Below are 17,406 nucleotides of genomic sequence, written 5' to 3' on the forward strand. Positions count from 1 at the left end.
TCCTGACAACACAGCAGGTGGGAGTGGAAAGTGGAGTTTCTCTTAATTATTAAATAGGACGCTTTTGGCAGGTGCTCGCTGCTTTGTAATCTGTCATTTTGTCAGAGCGTTCTTAGTTTTCATAAAGAGTCTTTAATTGGGAGAAGCAGGTGCATATAAACCAAATTAAAGCCACTATGCGGTATATTACGCTAAAAATAGAACAAGCGCTAAAATGGTGTTGTCATTGAACAGAAAAGAACTGTAGGTAGGGGTACAGCCTTTGCGGTTTGTTTGCGTGTCTCCTAAAACTGCGGAAAAGTGGGAGGGATCTCTGGGTTTGCAGTCTTTTGCAGTTTATCATTATTATTTAAAATTTCGTTTTTCCCCTTTTCATTTTGTTGTATTTACTTAGTGCTGTATTTACACCTGGACCAGCCAGATTGAGGGCACAGGGTAGAATGAAAATGAACACAAGCCGAGCTGTTTTGAAACGCATAGTTGGAAACCAGTACTGTTTGCTTAAGCGCATTCTGCTTATTATATTACATTACGATACCGCGGTTGCCTCTGCTTCCGGGGGTTCGAATCCCGCCTCTGCTCCGTGTGCGTGTGGAGTTGATATGTTCTGTCTGTGTCGCGTTGGTTTACTCCTCCACTCCAAAAACATGCCACTGATTGACGTCTCTAATTTGCCCATAATGTGTGATTGTGTGTGTGTATGCATGTATGTGTACACCGGCGTCTCATCCATTCTGGTGCCCTGTGCTGCCTGGTATTGACACCCGGCTCCCTGGTGACTCTGACCGGAATAAATAGTTAAAAGATACATATTATTATTGTTATTATTATTATTATTGTTATTATTATTATTAACAGGTGGTCGGCAGCCAGCAGGTGTCAGTGTTGACTGAGGTCCAGCTACATCTTGGTTCCTGTAGAGCCCTCTTTCAGGAAGAGTCATATACGGAGCCTTATGCTCTGGCATCTGCTGAAGAGGAAAATATATATATCTTGCCCGCCTTATAAAATCACTGCTGTCTCCATCTTAGATACAGCGGCGCTCCTTCAGAATGTGACTTAACTCGGCCATCCTGTGTATATGATGAAGGACTGTTAGCTTCCCAGTGAGACGGACTGTTCCTGAGGGAGGCGTAATGTATTTAATTTTGCCGTGACTGGGAGCCGACCCGGAGCGGCCGGAAATCTCTCCACCCAGTTCAGCTGCTCACCGGCCCCGGTGCCACCAGTATACTTTTCCGTGTGGCTTTCGTCTTGGTTCTAAAAACAGTGCATATCCGCAGTACTTAATAGGCATCTGTTGAGATGGACTGGAGCCACACGATAAGCGTTTCCGTGCAGCATTCTGGTTCGGCCCAAATGGGCTGATCAACTCAAGTGTTCTGTGTCTCTGATGTGTCTTTGAGCCAACCCACTAGAATCGGCAATGTTTAAACTGTCTTTACACTCTCATATGCACGCGGAATACTCTCTTGTAATTATTCTAAATGTGTGCCTGGAAGTAACCTAGCTGTGCCGTTTTCCCATCTTGTATTGCGTCTTCCACCTTTTGTTCAAAAGTCTGAACAGCGTGATTTATATGTTATGCCAAGGCAGACTCGTGTCTTTTTGAGTTCTGTTTTTGATAAGGTAAACTGTCTGATATCACGCGTTCAGTTCTACCTGGGAACACTTCAGAGGATTTAGACTTTACTTTTACACTGTCATTGATATTGGGGATTCTGCTTAAAGGAATTCTCTTTTCCGTCCTAGAAAGACTCCAGAGACAGCAGAGCTTCGGAGAACATATGCTGTGATTTATAATGGAGCATGAATTCGCTTTTTTTTTTTTTTTTTTTGGGGGGGGGCAGCTTTTGTTTGAGGGTGTTGTAATAAATTTGTGTTTTTGTTGCGATGAGGCGGTTCATAAATCACATTAATGTTGTTTAATGAGGGTTAATTAGGCACTTCCAGTTTAAAATTGCAGACAGACAGAGACTTACTGCTTTATCCTGGTCCACGTTCTGTATCTACAAACTGAGCAAACGAAACGGCAATGTTAGTATGCGTTCTTCTAACTAAATCGGCTTATTGCATAGAGGTCTTGTGACTTTGCATTTCAAAGGATGTATTTAGTTATGCTGTTGTGTAGACAGCTGCGAGAGTTTTTGTGGGTATATGGACGTTTTTGTGCAATGTTGTGTTTTCACTTGGAGCGGCACGGTATTTCAGTGGGTGGCAATGTTGCCTCCTGGGATGCGGACTGCTACTAAAGGCGTAGTTTTGGAAAATGGGTTTCTCTCCATTGCTTGTGTTGCGTGAGTGTGTGGATGTACGTAGCCTGTGATGCAGGGCTTCCCCAGCCTTGCGGGATAGTCTCCAAGCCCCCCCCCCAATTACTCTGTCTAAAATAAGTGATTAGAAGATAAATGGATGGATGGGTGATAGATGGGTATGTTTTGACTCCTGGTTTGTGTCTAAAATTTAAACCATTTGAAGCTTTGGATCTTAAAACAGAACTTCCTCTAGTGAAAGTTTTTAATTATATATATATATATATATATATATATATATATATATATATATATATATATAAAATTCTTATATATTCTTTCATTATATTTCCAATGAAAACCATACCTTGTGCTTCATCATGCGTCCCCCGTTTCACTCCTCAGCGTCTGTCAAACCTGACATGCGTTTGGCATTTTTAAAGTCCACGCAGTGGGTGGGGGGGGGGGGGGGGGGAGCTTTTTTTCAAGTCTCCGTCTGGAGGAAAATGGGCCGCAGTGGGAGGTGTTGGTCAGGTGCTGAATAACGGGCCTGCTTCCTGTGCTCCACCCCTCCCAGAGTTACTCAGCTGCGAACGGGGTCCGGCCCGGTGCCACCCCAGCACTGGTTTTCCTCATGCTTCGCCACTTGGCTCTTCTGCCCCATTTGTGGAGATAGTGCTGGTGGGGCACATGTTTCCTGAGTCTGGCCGTTTACAGACGGTCCCCGGGGCGGCACCGCCGAGCAGGTGAGGGCTGAGGTGTGACAGGTCGCCCTGTAAGGGCGGCAGGACCAAGGGAAGCGTGTGAACAAGCTAACTGCTCCAGGGAAGCTTTGAAAGCTTATAGTATAATATGCATAATGTGAAGCCAATATACACTGAAAAAAATTTACTGGTACTGTTGGTGCTGAGGTGTGGGCCAGTCCGGATAACTGGAGTCCAAGGATAGACCACCGCTTTCTTTGGACTCGCTCTCCCACTTGGCTCTCCTCATGCCCAGCACTTTGCCGAACAGGACGGCACCCACTACGGCTTTGAAGCAGGTCGTCTTTACCGAAAGGCTGCCACAAGCCTCCCCAGTCAGTCACTTGCCTGTGAAGATGCAAATTTAATTAGTTGTATAGTTTTCCACCAATATATAGAAAAAAAAACACACACTACTCAAAATCAAATCCTGCAGAAATGCGTTTTTCACGCTCTATATGTCAGTCACTTGAAACTTTCTGTGGATGTTTAATATTAAATTGGGATGCGGAGAAGCCTATCAAAAAATATGCAAGCAACTGAAAGAAAAAGTACTTTGATATATTTTAAAAATAGTAGGAGTTCATGTACTTTTTGGTAGCCGGGGATCTCTTGTGCCTGATAAAGTTCTTAGAACATTCAGATCAATAATGCATGAGCTGCGTACTCAAATGAAGGCCCCGTATTATCTGAGGGGGCAGGCCTCACGCTGCCAGTCGGTTTAATCTTTAATCTCGACCCCATACAACAATACGTGATGAAAATGCATATTGTTGTTTCCAGGGCATGCCGATCCTGTATTTTGCCCACTGGAAGCCTTTTATGCCGATTTTTGTTTGCAAGATCAAAGGTTGCTGAGCTGGCTAGCAGTAGATGTTCAACAGCCCAAATGACGAATGCTGCAATTACATTTAATCCGATGGCTTTTTAAATGGGTGGTTTTACACCAGTGGAGTATTGAGGAAGATTATTCATATCCGTGTAGGCCACAGACTGATCCTGTCAGGCCTGTCAGCACGACCTCACGCTTGTGTCATGCTCTCATACTCAATATGTATTCATTTAAGAGTCCATTTGAACTTAATTGTTTTGTAATGGCCGTTCAGCAAATATTATCTATCACCTTTTGCATTCCTTTTTCTAGATGAAATGGTCATTTGTTTCTTGGACAGCAAAGAATTTGCCCAATTAGAGTTAATGTCCTTGGATGCTGTAGAATAGCGGGAATCAAAGCTTAGAACATTAAAGTAAAGATTATGAAGATAAATATACACACTACCCATCAAAAGCCTGCAATGCGTATGGAAAATAATTTGTTACTCATAATAGGATAATGACCCTAAGCACCCCTTAAGGTTATGTAGTAAGTATTATCTTGTGAATAATAAGAGATGGAGAGCTGTGAAAGATGACCTGACCCCCACAATCCCTCCTGACCTAAACCCTATAGAGCTGCTTTGGCATGAGTCAGATTGAAGAGCGAGAGTGAGGTAGTCAACTTGTGCCCTGAACTTGTGGAAACTCCTTCAGGACTGTTGTTGAAGCCTCCCAGGTGGCTGCATCTGGAAGCTGGTGGAAACGACAAGAGTCTGCAAGGCAGACAGTGAAGCAAAGGGGAACAGTCGCAAGTCTGAGAAAATTTTGAGACGTTGAACACTTCTCTTGGTCATTGCAATATCTGATATGTAATTTGGGGGCGGCATGGTGGTGCAGTGGTTAGCACTGTTGCTTCACACTGCTGGGACCCACGTTCGAGTCTCCGCCTGGGTCACATGCGTGTGGAGTTTGCATGTTCTCCCCATGTTGTTGTGGGGTTTCCTCCAGGTACTCCGGTTTCCCCCCACAGTCCAAAAACATGCTGAAGCTAATTGGACCCAGTAGGGTAAGCGGTTTGGAAAATGGATGGATGTGTAATTTGATTCATTGCCTCAAGGCCTCTCTCTTTAAGGTGAATAACATAACTAAAATAGAGACTTTTGACTGGTAACGTATTTATCATAAATCATATTAGTGTTGTTTACCGAGGGCTAATTAGGTACTTCCAGTAAAGATTATTGGCAGACAGACCTGCTCTGTAATGTTCTATCATGAAAAAAATGTCACGGTTTGTGTTTATAATAAGTTTGTCCACTGGAACATGTGAAATTTGTTGATTGGTTCCTTAATTTCATTTACCAGTAGGAAGCTGGTTACCAGTGACCCCAGTTTCGTGTGTCAGCTTTACCTGAAAACTGCATCATTATCCGCTGAGCAATCTTACACCGTCAGATTGGAGCAGCGTATTGGTGAGGCACAGTGGGGCGCCTGTAGGATTTGCCCCAGGCTCACCTGTAGGTAATCTGAACCCGCCTCACTTCTGTCCTGGTGTAACCTGCATGTTTGTGCTGGTATCGTGTAACATAATAAACATCCCTCCCCATTCCAAATGAAAGGGTACTTATTAAAGAGTAATTAGCTGAGGCCGGGGAGGGTCTCCCAGGAGGTTTCGGACTGAGGCCCTTGCCTTCACACTTTACTGCTCAGTCTAGATAAAGTCTGCAGCGAAATTCAATTCAGCTTTTTTTTTTTTTTGCAATTTTCAAGCTTATTTATAAAGCTTAGTTTGGGGAGAAGGTCAATTCCCTCCGTGATTAACGGCTGATGCAACTGTCGAGAGTCTGCACGAATGTACCTCGACGAGCCCAGCTCTGCCCTGACCTCAGGCCATCCCCTCTCCTGAGGTATCTCACACAGCCTTTGGCCTGTTCTTGGGCTGCTCTTGGTCTTGGGAGGCATGCCATAAAGCAGGATATCTCAGTTAGCTGGGTTAACTTAAGCTAGAAAACATGATTGTCCAATAAGAGTTTTGTTAAGGAGCATTCCTACTGGACAATCATGACTTCTAGTTTAAGTTAACCCAGCTAACTGAGAAACCTGACTTTGTGGAACACCCCTCAGCTGTCTATCTGGTATCTTCTCTGGCAGGCTGTGGCATGCCTTCCTAATAGCATAAACATTTTGTAACTGGGTGGACTGTGACTAGACCTGATTTACACTATCAGGGAGTAATGTGTGGCCATCCATGTGTCTGAAATGAATGTTACATTTATATGGCATTTTGTTTCCCCTTAAAACACCCAAAGCACTTAACAGAACCAAGGAGGAGCCGCTTTACTCACTTGGATGATGCGACGGCAGCTATTGTGCGCCTGTATGCACAACAAACAGTAGGTAAGGTGGTGAAGGGGTAGGTGAGAATTCACCAGTTAGATACTGGGGATGATTAGGAGGCCAGATTTGAAAGGGCTACAGTAGGTAATTTTATCCAACCTCTACTCTTTTGAAAGACGCCCAGGGATCTTTTATAACTTCATAGAGTCAGAGCCTCGGTTTTACGTCTCATCTGAAGGATGGTGCCATTTTTTTAGAACATCGTTGCAGTGAGATTCACACACCACTGCACTGGGTTCCGGACAGACCACAGGATGGGCTGATCTGTTGGCCCTAACCAACACCTCTTCCAGCAGCAACCCAGCTTTCCTAGATGGTCTCCCATCCAAGTACTGGTCAGGCTTAGCTTCAGATGGATTACCTTGTCTGAACTGCATCGACCCAGATTGTTCTTCCTGTTCTTTATCACTTTGAGTGTCGGTGTCGGTGTCGTGGTGATGCAGCTGGAAGACGTGGCTGTATATCAGTTCAGCACCCTGCTTAGAACATCAGAACTCTCCCCAAAGCTCCATGTGGGAAACATAGATAAATTGCCTTGGAACACCTTGCCATCAGCCACTTGGACACCCTGCCAGGTTCCCATCCTTCTGTTTGGGGCAGCATCTGGCAGGGCCCGTGGAGGGAGCCGGAGAGCAGGCTCACGGGCCAGCAGACAGAGGACTTCTTCGTTAGCACTGCCAGATCGCCAGCCCTGGACTTTTCTTCATCTTCTCATTGATGCCCGAGTCTTCGTCAGGATGGTGCCTAGGCCCTGTGCGAAAGTGACCGGAGCTGTTTTTATCCCCCATCCTATAACGTGTTCATGCCCCCCCATCTGCTCGGCATCCTGCATGCCGCCAATCGGCTGGTGCTTTGTGAGACGAACAGACACGACACTCGCTAAAAGCCACCGCTAGACTAATGAAGCCGCAGCTCCCAAGCTGGGAGCCCCAGAAAACACGAGATATTTTTATTTGTCTTTCATATGAGCACGAGTATATAGGAACCGTTTTCTTACATGTTCCACCTTGCTGTCCCATAAGAGACACAGACGGAGGGTTAGTGCGTTGCTGATCACATTAAGCCCTCTCTGCCTGTCATCAGAAGGTTGTAGGTTCACATGTCCATTGGGTTCTTGAGCAAGGCCTATAATCCGGCCCCGGGGTGTGCTGTAAAAATGGCCTAATCTTGTGCCTGGACAAACCGCAGTCTTCCCTCCGACCTGTAATAGATATATATAAAACATTACAGCTGATATTATATATTATATATGATGTGAAATGTCCAAGTGGGGTTATACTCTGATAAACGCACTCACTGAACGCCTCTGGTCCAGTCGGATTTCTTGGTCCGAACTAAATGTTGTGTGTGTGTGTGTGTGTGTGTGTGTGTGTGTGCGTGTGCTTGTATGTCTTAAAGAAGAATGGGATATGTAAAAAAAAAATGTTTTGTGCTAGTAAAGTATCATTTCACATACAGACGAGAGTGAAACTTGGGGTCAGTCATTTATCCGATACCCCAGTGCAATTTTCGGGTGAAGGGTTTTGCTCAAGAGCCCTTACTCAGCCAGACATGGCATTCAAACCAGCAAACAGATTCCAATCCCACTGAGTCACACACACCAACAAATGTCTCAGTGGTGATCTGACTTATGGAGAAACGTAATCCTGCTCTTTTCTCGCCGTAATTTCTAGAGCCATTCAGTCCATTAAGTGAGTCTGAGCCCATTTGGAGCAAACTCAGCTGCTCTCTCTCTCTGTCTCTCTCTCGGTCTTTGTCTCTGTCTCTCTTTCTCTCGGTCTTTGTCACTATCTGTCTGTTTGTCTCTCTCTCTCTTTCCCTCTCTCTCTCGGTCTTTGTCTCTGTTTGTCTGTCATCATCTGTCTGTCTCTCTCTCTCGGTCTTTCTCACTATCTGTCTGTCTGTCTTTCTCTCTCGGTCTTTGTCACTATCTGTCTGTCTGTCTCTCTCGGTCTTTGTCACTATCTGACTCTCTCTCTCTCTTACACACACTTCCTCCAGAGTGTCGCAAGCTCTGTAAAGCAAGACAGCTGCATTATACTCTCCAAAGAAATGCTTTGGACCAAGGTGTCGAATTTGTATTAAACTCCATAGTCAGCATGTGAAATAATGGCCTGCTCGCTGGAGGTGGCTTCAGGGAGGCCCTGAGTGACAGCCTCAACTCCTTGCTGTTTCTTAGCATGTAATGTGACAGGGAGATGGCAGCGGTCCCGGGTGCCGTCTCCAGTTTAGTGTTTGACCGGCTGCTGAGAGACACGTCGAGCTGGTTGGCCGATGGCAGGGCTCTGCAATGGGTCTGATCCGAAGGAAGATGGGCAGTCTGGTCTTGTTTTTGGTTTCGTTTGAGGCCGCTTCTGCTCGTTATTTTTTGTCCGAGCAGATCGTGTCCCGGAAAGTGCTGGTGCCGCAGTCTGTGGTGCTTCAGATGGTCTTCAGAGAAGATCGTTTGTGTGACTCAGACTCGCATCTGATGTTCTGCAACTGTGTCTTCCTCAGGTATGTAAATTAAAAAAAAAATGCTGAAGCATCTCATACAGACTCGCACAGAAATATCCCTAAATCAAATAATAAGAGGATATTTTTTTGACTTGAGATGGCACCCTGGCGCAGTGGTTAGCACTGTTGCCTCATACCTCTAGGACTAGAGTTCAAGTTCTGTCCTTGTTCCATGTTTGTGAAGCTTTAGCATGTTCTGTGTGTCATCATGGAGTTTTCAAGTTTCCCCCAGTCCAAAAGTGACACCCCAGTCCATAAACATGCTAAGGTGAATTATGACTTCCAGATTGTGTGCGTGTGTGTGTGTGTGTGTGTGTACACACTTTCCTAAGTTACTCCCTGCCTTGTGGCTGTAGATTCTAGGATAGCCTCTGTATTAGGTGTGTGGAAAGAGATGGTTGGATGGATTTTCCTGAAGTGCAGTTTGAAGCAGCGTGTGTTGCCTTAGGCTGTCCGTGGTCGGTCGATTTCCTTTTGTGTCACTGACGCGAAGTTCCCCTCACCTCAGCTGCGGTGCGGCACGAAGCCCATCCAAATATAGAGTGTCATCTGAGGGGCATCGGGTCCCGCAGATAAGGACACATGTTTGAAGACGTGGCAGCAAAATGCAAAGAGAGCTGGCTGTTCGTTGGGACCTCTTCTGGCAGCATGGAACTTTCTATAAATATCGGCCCACCAGCTGCGAAGCCTGATTCTGCTGTCATGCACCAAAAACTAAACGGTCTGATCACCCGCCGTAGCGGTTCCCTATAGCAGCCATACAGCTGCCAGCGCACTAAACGTTCCTCAGATTATAGTTTTCCAATGACTCCTTTTAATAGCGACACTCCTGATCGTTAAAAACGTCATTGTTTGTATCGTGAATCGAGCTAGCTTGTTTGCCTACCTGTCTCTGAGCGTCAAAGCATATAGTCTTACGTTTTCGCTTTTCTTTGTTGACTAGCAGGTGAGTCATCGCGACGGTGTGTTTAAATGGCATCTCAGTTACACCCGAGCCTCACCATTAAAAAGTGTCTCCGAACGAGCCTTTGAACGACGACTGACCTTCAGTGTTTGGATTAGCGGGGACGGAATGGCCGTGCAGAGGAAAGGGCATCATCCCTTTTTGGATGCGGGCTGCATGAGCAGGTGACAGTTGTCGTATTTATGGGGTGTTGGGTGTGGATTTGTAGCACTTGGGATCGCAGGCATTTCTCTCTGTTTTTTTCACCAGCCTGAAAGAACGCAGACGGTAGTCAAAATTATTCTGACTTTGCTTCTGAGTTTGGGTGAACCACCTCTGTTTGCATGAGGAACTTGGTTCTTTATGTCACTTATTTGATTGCTGCCCTGTCCCACAGTGTGATGTGTTAAACCTTGCACGTACCATCACCAGGGGTGCAGTAGAGAAATGGATACCCTGGCAGATTCAGGGGCCACAGCACATTACAGGGGCCACAATAGGGACATGGATACCCTGACAGATTCAGGGGGCCCAATGCTTTACAGGGGCCACAGTAGGGGCATGGATAACCTGGCAGATTCAGGGGACGCAGTACTTTACAGGGGCCACAGTAGGGGCATGGATACCCTGGCAGATTCAGGTGGCCCAGCACAGGGGCCCTTTAATACGTAAAATTAAATATAAAATTGGGCAGGGGTAACCGAAGTAATATTTTGTCAGTGAGCTCAGAATTTCCAGCTGTACCACTGACCATCACCCTGAAACACTGGTTCACTGACTTTTTAAAGTAATTGCCGGCTTTAAATAACAAGTTATCGCTACAGAGTACTCAACTGGTTGGCTGAAAAAAATCCTTGGTCTAGATTTTCACTTTCTTCACCTGAACTTCGCTCTCGACTATCAGGATCAAGTGATACATCACCTCATCCCTGAACATCGCCAAATGTTTGTCATGGTTTTAATGTGCTCAAAGCTGAACTTTTTATAAATGTCCATAAAAATGAAGGAACCTACTTGATATTTATATTGTGTGATGCATGTAGAACTTGTTCTCTGAACTGACTTTTACCAGTTAATCAACACAACCCAATAGGCAATTGTAAGATGTCTTTTACAGAGTGAAGAGCTGCCGTTATGCATAGCAAACCATTTACAAGTATGTCAGCTAAGATTTCATGCAGTTCTACACCATTTTCTTACCCGTTGTTCCGCCTGCCAGACTTGCATAGAGAGGTTAGACCAGGGGTGTGCAAGAAGGACATCTAGTGGTTGCATGGTAGTGATGCAGCCCCGTGAACAAGCAAAAGAAATATATTTGATTGTCCAGCATTTCTTCAATCTGCATGAGATTTGATGCCGCTTTAAATACAGCCCCATTTCATACTGGCAGAGACAGTACATAGTGATTGCTGGTTTAGAACACATCAGGGGGGGACCTACTTTTCAGCATCAAATTATTCTGTTCAAGCTTCCAGCTGTGATGCAGTGGACAAAAATTGCTTTGGATAAAATCCTAAGCTTAGCTGCTAAATGTTCGCGACTGGTTGAATTGTTCGCCTGGACCCAAAATGTTGTTAAGTTAATTAAATTTCATTTAATTTCATTCTATTTTATTTAATTTCAGACATTTGTTGGGTGTCTTTAAAGTGCCTCTGGGGCCTGGATTTAGGGTTTTCACGCTTCATCGTAGCGCTGTCACGTACATTTACTTTTGTACGCTTTGTAACATACATTTGCTCTTGCATTCTTTGTTGGCATGTGAGCAGGTTCTCTGAGGATCCTATCTCTAAGACACACATGATATGCGTGGTTAGTTTGGTAAGTAGTCTTGTTTTCTCCCTGTAAACCTCCCCTCCGGGCGGCTGTTGTGAGTTATGTTGTTGTGTGGTGATTTTCGTCTTTAGATTAATGGTGTGGATTATGCTTCCCTGGGGTTCTTCTCACATGAGGGCCAGTGGAGAGGTCCAGGCCTCGTTTTATTAGCCTGTAAGGGGTAAGGCAAGAAGACGAACATGCGTGACTCTGTCCCAGACGCCAAGCTGCTCTCCTGCACTCCCACGGACTCCTCTTTCACAAATAATTCCGGACATTTCATGGTGAATGTCATCTCAGAGTGGTGGTCTCACGCAAAAAGTAGCTGCTCTGCAGAACCCCAGAAGGAGTCTTCATCTCCCAGCTGTATGGTTTAACAGCCCACAGGAGGTGTTACTCATTGTGTAACAATTTGGGGTAGCTTTCTTACAGCTGCCCAATCAAATGGATATTGGGGTTGTCTACTAAGAGCCAATGGACCCCCATTCTATTAGGAACTTCAGCAGAAAAGAATCTATTCAAGAATTTCTACATTTGTGAGTAGATATTGAGAACTAGCTGACACCACAGTGTCCTGTATGCAGTCCACAGTATGGTGCACACCAGTCCCACACTGCTCCCAAACACTTTCCTGTGAATTACTAGTAGCTGCAGGACACCGTATTAGGGGTTTATTGTCACTTGGTCATCAGAATGGGGAGATGCCACACAGGCTTGATATTCCAGCTTCTCACCCTCATGTTTGGCAGGAGAGAAGAGCAGGGAGGTGGGTGGGGCATATACATGGGCGGGGCCAAATGAGCACTGGCCTTCATCTGAAAGCTGATTGGTTTCCATGGTACTGCCTATGCCTTTCACTCACCGAATCAAAACATGTTATTGGCCAATGATAAAATTAGCCCCTTTTATGCATCTCACCTAAAAAGAAAACCTACATTTGCCCCTGGATATGGGTGGGGGGGTTGTGTTTTTTGGGGAGGTAAGGCATTCTCTGCTGGCATAGCCTCAGCATAATACCCTTGTTTACCAAGTATGAGGACCTAGTGAAAAATTAATAGCTGAATAGGAGTATGGCTGTAGGTGCTGTGAATAATTTATCGGCAGTACAAGTGTCGTTATTTATACATACAGGGCTTTTAATTATACAGCGCCCCACAGCTGAGATGCTGAAGTGGCTCCCTTTGTACGGGCACGTCTGTGCATGAGATAACTGGGAGAATGACTCTCTCGGCGCTGACAGCTCCCCACATTTTAATTCCCGATCCTTTCAGTGCAGTCAAAAGGGGACAGTGGCTGCCACAGCAGATATGGATTTATGGTGGAAATCTAACCTGCGGGCCCCTCTGTGTGATCAGCGAGTCATACAATTGCTTGGCCTGGCGCCTTTCAGAGGGGAGCACACATTAATACCCTAACGCAGCTGCTGCTCTGTTGCGTCCTGTATAATCCTTCATCATTCTGACTGAATACTGAATGGTACCATTTCACATAATCTTTATTTTATAGTCCGAAATCCTTATACTCCATCTGATAGATTTAGTAACTTGGCGATGTTTATATGTTCTTTTATAACAAAGATAATCTTAGGTAGCACAACAGAATATTCAAACAAAGTAACTGCTTGACCTGGAGTCAGACACCCTGCGCCGCGAGATCTCAGCATGCATCTTCCTTAAACTAAGTAAAACTGTTAGTCTAAGAGACATTTACAATAATTTGGGTTCGGTATGTAATGAGGTCTTTACATATTTTTGCCTATTATAAAAAGCTCACCTGACCCCAACGTGATTTGAACACACAAACTACTGATCTGGAATCAGACACGCTACTGGTGCGCCACAAGTTCTCAACCTGCATCTTCCTTAAACTAAATAAAACTGTTAGTTTAAGTGACATTTACAATAATTTGGGCATTCTGTGTAATGAGGTCTTTATACAATGATGCCTAGTATAAACAACTCAACTGACCCTGACGTGACTCGAACACGCAACCTTCTGATCTGGAGTCAGACGCGCTACCGTTGCACCACGAGGTCACACGCAAGCCGCCCCTTAAACTAAGTAAAACTGTTAGTCTAAGAGATATTTACAATAATTTGGTTCCTTTGTGTAACATGGTCTTTACACAACAATGCCTATTATAAACAACTCAACTGACCGCGACATGATTTGAACACGCAACCTTCTGATCTGGAGTCAGACGCGCTACCGTTGCGCCACGAGGTCACCCTTAGGCCGTCCCTTAAACTATGTAAAACTGTTAGTCTAAGAGACATTTAGAATAATTTGGTTCCTGTGTGTAACGAGGTCTTTATACAATGATGCCTATTATATACAACTCAACTGACCCCGACGTGACTTGAACACGCAACCTTCTGATCTGGAGTCAGACGCGCTACCGTTGCGCCACGAGGTCACACTCAAGCCGTCCCTTAAACTAAGTAAAACTGTTAGTCTAAGAGACATTTAGAATAATTTGGTTTCTGTGTGTAACGAGGTCTTTACACAATGATGCCTATTATAAACAACTCAACTGACCCCGACGTGACTTGAACACACAACCTTCTGATCAGGAGTCAGACGCGCTACCGTTGCGCCACGAGGTCACACTCAGGCTGTCCCTTACACTATGTAAAACTGTTAGTCTAAGAGACATTTAGAATAATTTGGTTCCTGTGTGTAACGAGGTCTTTATACAATGATGCCTATTATATACAACTCAACTGACCCCGACGTGACTTGAACACGCAACCTTCTGATCTGGAGTCAGACGCGCTACCGTTGCGCCACAAGGTCACACTCAAGCCGTCCCTTAAACTAAGTAAAACTGTTAGTCTAAGAGACATTTAGAATAATTTGGTTTCTGTGTGTAACGAGGTCTTTACACAATGATGCCTATTATAAACAACTCAACTGACTCCGACGTGACTTGAACACGCAACCTTCTGATCTGGAGTCAGACGCGCTACCGTTGCGCCACGAGGTCACACTCAGGCTGTCCCTTACACTATGTAAAACTGTTAGTCTAAGAGACATTTAGAATAATTTGGTTCCTGTGTGTAACGAGGTCTTTACACAATGATGCCTATTAAATACAACTCAACTGACCACAACGTGACTTGAACACGCAACCTTCTGATCTGGAGTCAGACGCGCTACCGTTGCGCCACAAGGTCATACTCAAGCCGTCCCTTAAACTAAGTAAAACTGTTAGTCTAAGAGACATTTAGAATAATTTGGTTTCTGTGTGTAACGAGGTCTTTACAAAATGATGCCTATTATAAACAACTCAACTGACCCCGATGTGATTTGAACACGCAACCTTCTGATCTGGAGTCAGACGCGCTACCGTTGCGCCACTAGGTCACACTCAAGCTGTTCCTTAAACTAAGTAAAACTGTTAGTCTAAGAGACATTTAGAATAATTCAGTTCCTGTGTGTAACGAGGTCTTTACACAATGATGCCTATTATAAACAACTCAACTGACCCCGACGTGATTTGAACACGCAACCTTCTGATCTGGAGTCAGACGCGCTACCGTTGCGCCACGAGGTCACCCTTAGGCAGTCCCTTAAACTAAGTAAAACTGTTAGTCTAAGAGACATTTACAATAATTTGGTTCCTTTGTGTAACATGGTCTTTACACAACAATGCCTATTATAAACAACTCAACTGACCCCGACGTGATTTGAACACACAACCTTCTGATCTGGAGTCAGAGGCGCTACCGTTGCGCCACAAGGTCACACTCAAGCTGTTCCTTAAACTAAGTAAAACTGTTAGTCTAAGAGACATTTAGAATAATTCAGTTCCTGTGTGTAACGAGGTCTTTACACAATGATGCCTATTATAAACAACTCAACTGACCCCGATGTGATTTGAACACGCAACCTTCTGATCTGGAGTCAGACGCGCTACCGTTGCGCCACGAGGTCACCCTTAGGCCGTCCCTTAAACTATGTAAAACTGTTAGTCTAAGAGACATTTACAATAATTTGGTTCCTTTGTGTAACATGGTCTTTACACAACAATGCCTATTATAAACAACTCAACTGACCCCGACGTGACTTGAACACGCAACCTTCTGATCTGGAGTCAGACGCGCTACCGTTGCGCCACGAGGTCACACTCAGGCAGTCCCTAAAACTATATAAAACTGTTAGTTTAAGAGACATTTAGAATAACTTGGTTCCTTTGTGTAACATGGTCTTTACACAACAATGCCTATAATAAACAACTCAACTGACCGCGACGTGACTTGAACATGCAACCTTCTGATCTGGAGTCAGACGCGCTACCGTTGCACCACGAGGTCACACTCAAGCTCTCCCTTAAACTAAGTAAAACTGTTAGTCTAAGAGACATTTACAATAATTTGGTTACTTTGTGTAACAACGTCTTTACACAATGATGCCTATTATAAACAACTCAACTGACCCCGACGTGACTTGAACACGCAACCTTCTGATCTGGAGTCAGACGCGCTACCGTTGCGCCACGAGGTCACACTCAGGCTGTCCCTTACACTATGTAAAACTGTTAGTCTAAGAGACATTTAGAATAATTTGGTTCCTGTGTGTAATGAGGTCTTTACACAATGATGCCTATTATAAACAATACAACTGACCCCGACGTGATTTGAACACACAACCTTCTGATCTGGAGTCAGACGCGCTACCGTTGCGCCACGAGGTCACACTCAGGCTGTCCCTTACACTATGTAAAACTGTTAGTCTAAGAGACATTTAGAATAATTTGGTTCCTGTGTGTAACGAGGTCTTTATACAATGATGCCTATTATATACAACTCAACTGACCACGACGTGACTTGAACACGCAACCTTCTGATCTGGAGTCAGACGCGCTACCGTTGCACCTCGAGGTCACACTCAAGCTCTCCCTTAAACTAAGTAAAACTGTTAGTCTAAGAGACATTTACAATAATTTGGTTACTTTGTGTAACAACATCTTTACACAATGATGCCTATTATAAACAACTCAACTGACCCTGACGTGACTTGAACACGCAACCTTCTGATCTGGAGTCAGACGCGCTACCGTTGCGCCACGAGGTCACACTCAGGCTGTCCCTTACACTATGTAAAACTGTTAGTCTAAGAGACATTTAGAATAATTCTGGGCTTGTGTGTAACGAGGTCTTTACACAATGATGCCTATTATAAACAACTCAACTGACCCCGACGTGATTTGAACACGCAACCTTCTGATCAGGAGTCAGACGCGCTACCGTTGCGCCACGAGATCTGCCTCAGGCCGTCCCTTAAACTAAGTAAAACTGTTAGTCAAAGAGATATTTAGAATAATTTGGTTCCTGTGTGTAACGAGGTCTTTACACAATGATGCCTATTATAAACAACACAACTGACCCCGTCCTGATTTGAGCACAGAACCTTCTAATCTGGAGTCAGACGCGCTACCGTTGCGCCACGAGGTCTGCCTCAGGCAGTCCCTTAAACTAAGTAAAACTGTTAGTCTAAGAGACATTTAGAATAATTTGGCTCCTGTGTGTAACGAGGTCTTTACACAATGATGCCTATTATAAATAACACAACTGACCCCGACGTGATTTGAACACACAACCTTCTGATCTGGAGTCAGACGCGCTACCGTTGCGCCACGAGGTCACACTCAGGCAGTCCCTTAAACTATGTAAAACTGTTAATCTAAGAGACATTTAGAATAATATGGTTCCTGTATGTAACAAGGTCTTTACACAATGATGCCTATTTTAAACAACTCAACTGACCCCAACTTGACTTGAACACGCAACCTTCTGATCTGGAGTCAGACGCGCTACCGTTGCGCCACGAGGTCACACTCAGGCAGTCCCTAAAACTATATAAAACTGTCAGTTTAAGAGACATTTAGAATAACTTGGTTCCTTTGTGTAACATGGTCTTTACACAACAATGCCTATAATAAACAATT

At 44.6% G+C, this 17,406-nt stretch overlaps 19 non-coding genes across 19 annotated transcripts; all 19 read right to left on the reverse strand.

Moving 5' to 3' along the window:
• Positions 1 to 13,420: 13,420 nt before the first annotated feature.
• Positions 13,421 to 13,492, reverse strand: trnaw-cca (transfer RNA tryptophan (anticodon CCA)). Its single transcript has one exon. It is a non-coding gene; the product is annotated as a tRNA-Trp (tRNA).
• Positions 13,493 to 13,610: 118 nt separating this feature from the next.
• trnaw-cca (transfer RNA tryptophan (anticodon CCA)) lies at positions 13,611 to 13,682 on the reverse strand. The gene has a single exon. It is a non-coding gene; the product is annotated as a tRNA-Trp (tRNA).
• A 118-nt stretch (positions 13,683 to 13,800) lies between these two features.
• On the reverse strand, positions 13,801 to 13,872 carry trnaw-cca (transfer RNA tryptophan (anticodon CCA)). Its single transcript has one exon. It is a non-coding gene; the product is annotated as a tRNA-Trp (tRNA).
• A 118-nt stretch (positions 13,873 to 13,990) lies between these two features.
• Positions 13,991 to 14,062, reverse strand: trnar-ccu (transfer RNA arginine (anticodon CCU)). Its single transcript has one exon. It is a non-coding gene; the product is annotated as a tRNA-Arg (tRNA).
• Positions 14,063 to 14,180: 118 nt separating this feature from the next.
• Positions 14,181 to 14,252, reverse strand: trnaw-cca (transfer RNA tryptophan (anticodon CCA)). The gene has a single exon. It is a non-coding gene; the product is annotated as a tRNA-Trp (tRNA).
• Positions 14,253 to 14,370: 118 nt separating this feature from the next.
• On the reverse strand, positions 14,371 to 14,442 carry trnaw-cca (transfer RNA tryptophan (anticodon CCA)). Its single transcript has one exon. It is a non-coding gene; the product is annotated as a tRNA-Trp (tRNA).
• Positions 14,443 to 14,560: 118 nt separating this feature from the next.
• On the reverse strand, positions 14,561 to 14,632 carry trnaw-cca (transfer RNA tryptophan (anticodon CCA)). Its single transcript has one exon. It is a non-coding gene; the product is annotated as a tRNA-Trp (tRNA).
• A 118-nt stretch (positions 14,633 to 14,750) lies between these two features.
• Positions 14,751 to 14,822, reverse strand: trnaw-cca (transfer RNA tryptophan (anticodon CCA)). The gene has a single exon. It is a non-coding gene; the product is annotated as a tRNA-Trp (tRNA).
• Positions 14,823 to 14,940: 118 nt separating this feature from the next.
• On the reverse strand, positions 14,941 to 15,012 carry trnaw-cca (transfer RNA tryptophan (anticodon CCA)). The gene has a single exon. It is a non-coding gene; the product is annotated as a tRNA-Trp (tRNA).
• Positions 15,013 to 15,130: 118 nt separating this feature from the next.
• trnaw-cca (transfer RNA tryptophan (anticodon CCA)) lies at positions 15,131 to 15,202 on the reverse strand. Its single transcript has one exon. It is a non-coding gene; the product is annotated as a tRNA-Trp (tRNA).
• Positions 15,203 to 15,320: 118 nt separating this feature from the next.
• trnaw-cca (transfer RNA tryptophan (anticodon CCA)) lies at positions 15,321 to 15,392 on the reverse strand. Its single transcript has one exon. It is a non-coding gene; the product is annotated as a tRNA-Trp (tRNA).
• Positions 15,393 to 15,510: 118 nt separating this feature from the next.
• Positions 15,511 to 15,582, reverse strand: trnaw-cca (transfer RNA tryptophan (anticodon CCA)). Its single transcript has one exon. It is a non-coding gene; the product is annotated as a tRNA-Trp (tRNA).
• Positions 15,583 to 15,890: 308 nt separating this feature from the next.
• On the reverse strand, positions 15,891 to 15,962 carry trnaw-cca (transfer RNA tryptophan (anticodon CCA)). The gene has a single exon. It is a non-coding gene; the product is annotated as a tRNA-Trp (tRNA).
• Positions 15,963 to 16,080: 118 nt separating this feature from the next.
• trnaw-cca (transfer RNA tryptophan (anticodon CCA)) lies at positions 16,081 to 16,152 on the reverse strand. Its single transcript has one exon. It is a non-coding gene; the product is annotated as a tRNA-Trp (tRNA).
• A 118-nt stretch (positions 16,153 to 16,270) lies between these two features.
• trnaw-cca (transfer RNA tryptophan (anticodon CCA)) lies at positions 16,271 to 16,342 on the reverse strand. Its single transcript has one exon. It is a non-coding gene; the product is annotated as a tRNA-Trp (tRNA).
• Positions 16,343 to 16,460: 118 nt separating this feature from the next.
• On the reverse strand, positions 16,461 to 16,532 carry trnaw-cca (transfer RNA tryptophan (anticodon CCA)). Its single transcript has one exon. It is a non-coding gene; the product is annotated as a tRNA-Trp (tRNA).
• Positions 16,533 to 16,650: 118 nt separating this feature from the next.
• Positions 16,651 to 16,722, reverse strand: trnar-ccu (transfer RNA arginine (anticodon CCU)). Its single transcript has one exon. It is a non-coding gene; the product is annotated as a tRNA-Arg (tRNA).
• Positions 16,723 to 17,030: 308 nt separating this feature from the next.
• trnaw-cca (transfer RNA tryptophan (anticodon CCA)) lies at positions 17,031 to 17,102 on the reverse strand. Its single transcript has one exon. It is a non-coding gene; the product is annotated as a tRNA-Trp (tRNA).
• A 118-nt stretch (positions 17,103 to 17,220) lies between these two features.
• trnaw-cca (transfer RNA tryptophan (anticodon CCA)) lies at positions 17,221 to 17,292 on the reverse strand. Its single transcript has one exon. It is a non-coding gene; the product is annotated as a tRNA-Trp (tRNA).
• Between the last annotated feature and the right edge of the window lie 114 nt (positions 17,293 to 17,406).

The sequence above is a fragment of the Brienomyrus brachyistius genome, chromosome 12 (genome assembly GCF_023856365.1).
Source record: "Brienomyrus brachyistius isolate T26 chromosome 12, BBRACH_0.4, whole genome shotgun sequence".
Lineage (NCBI taxonomy): Eukaryota > Metazoa > Chordata > Actinopteri > Osteoglossiformes > Mormyridae > Brienomyrus > Brienomyrus brachyistius.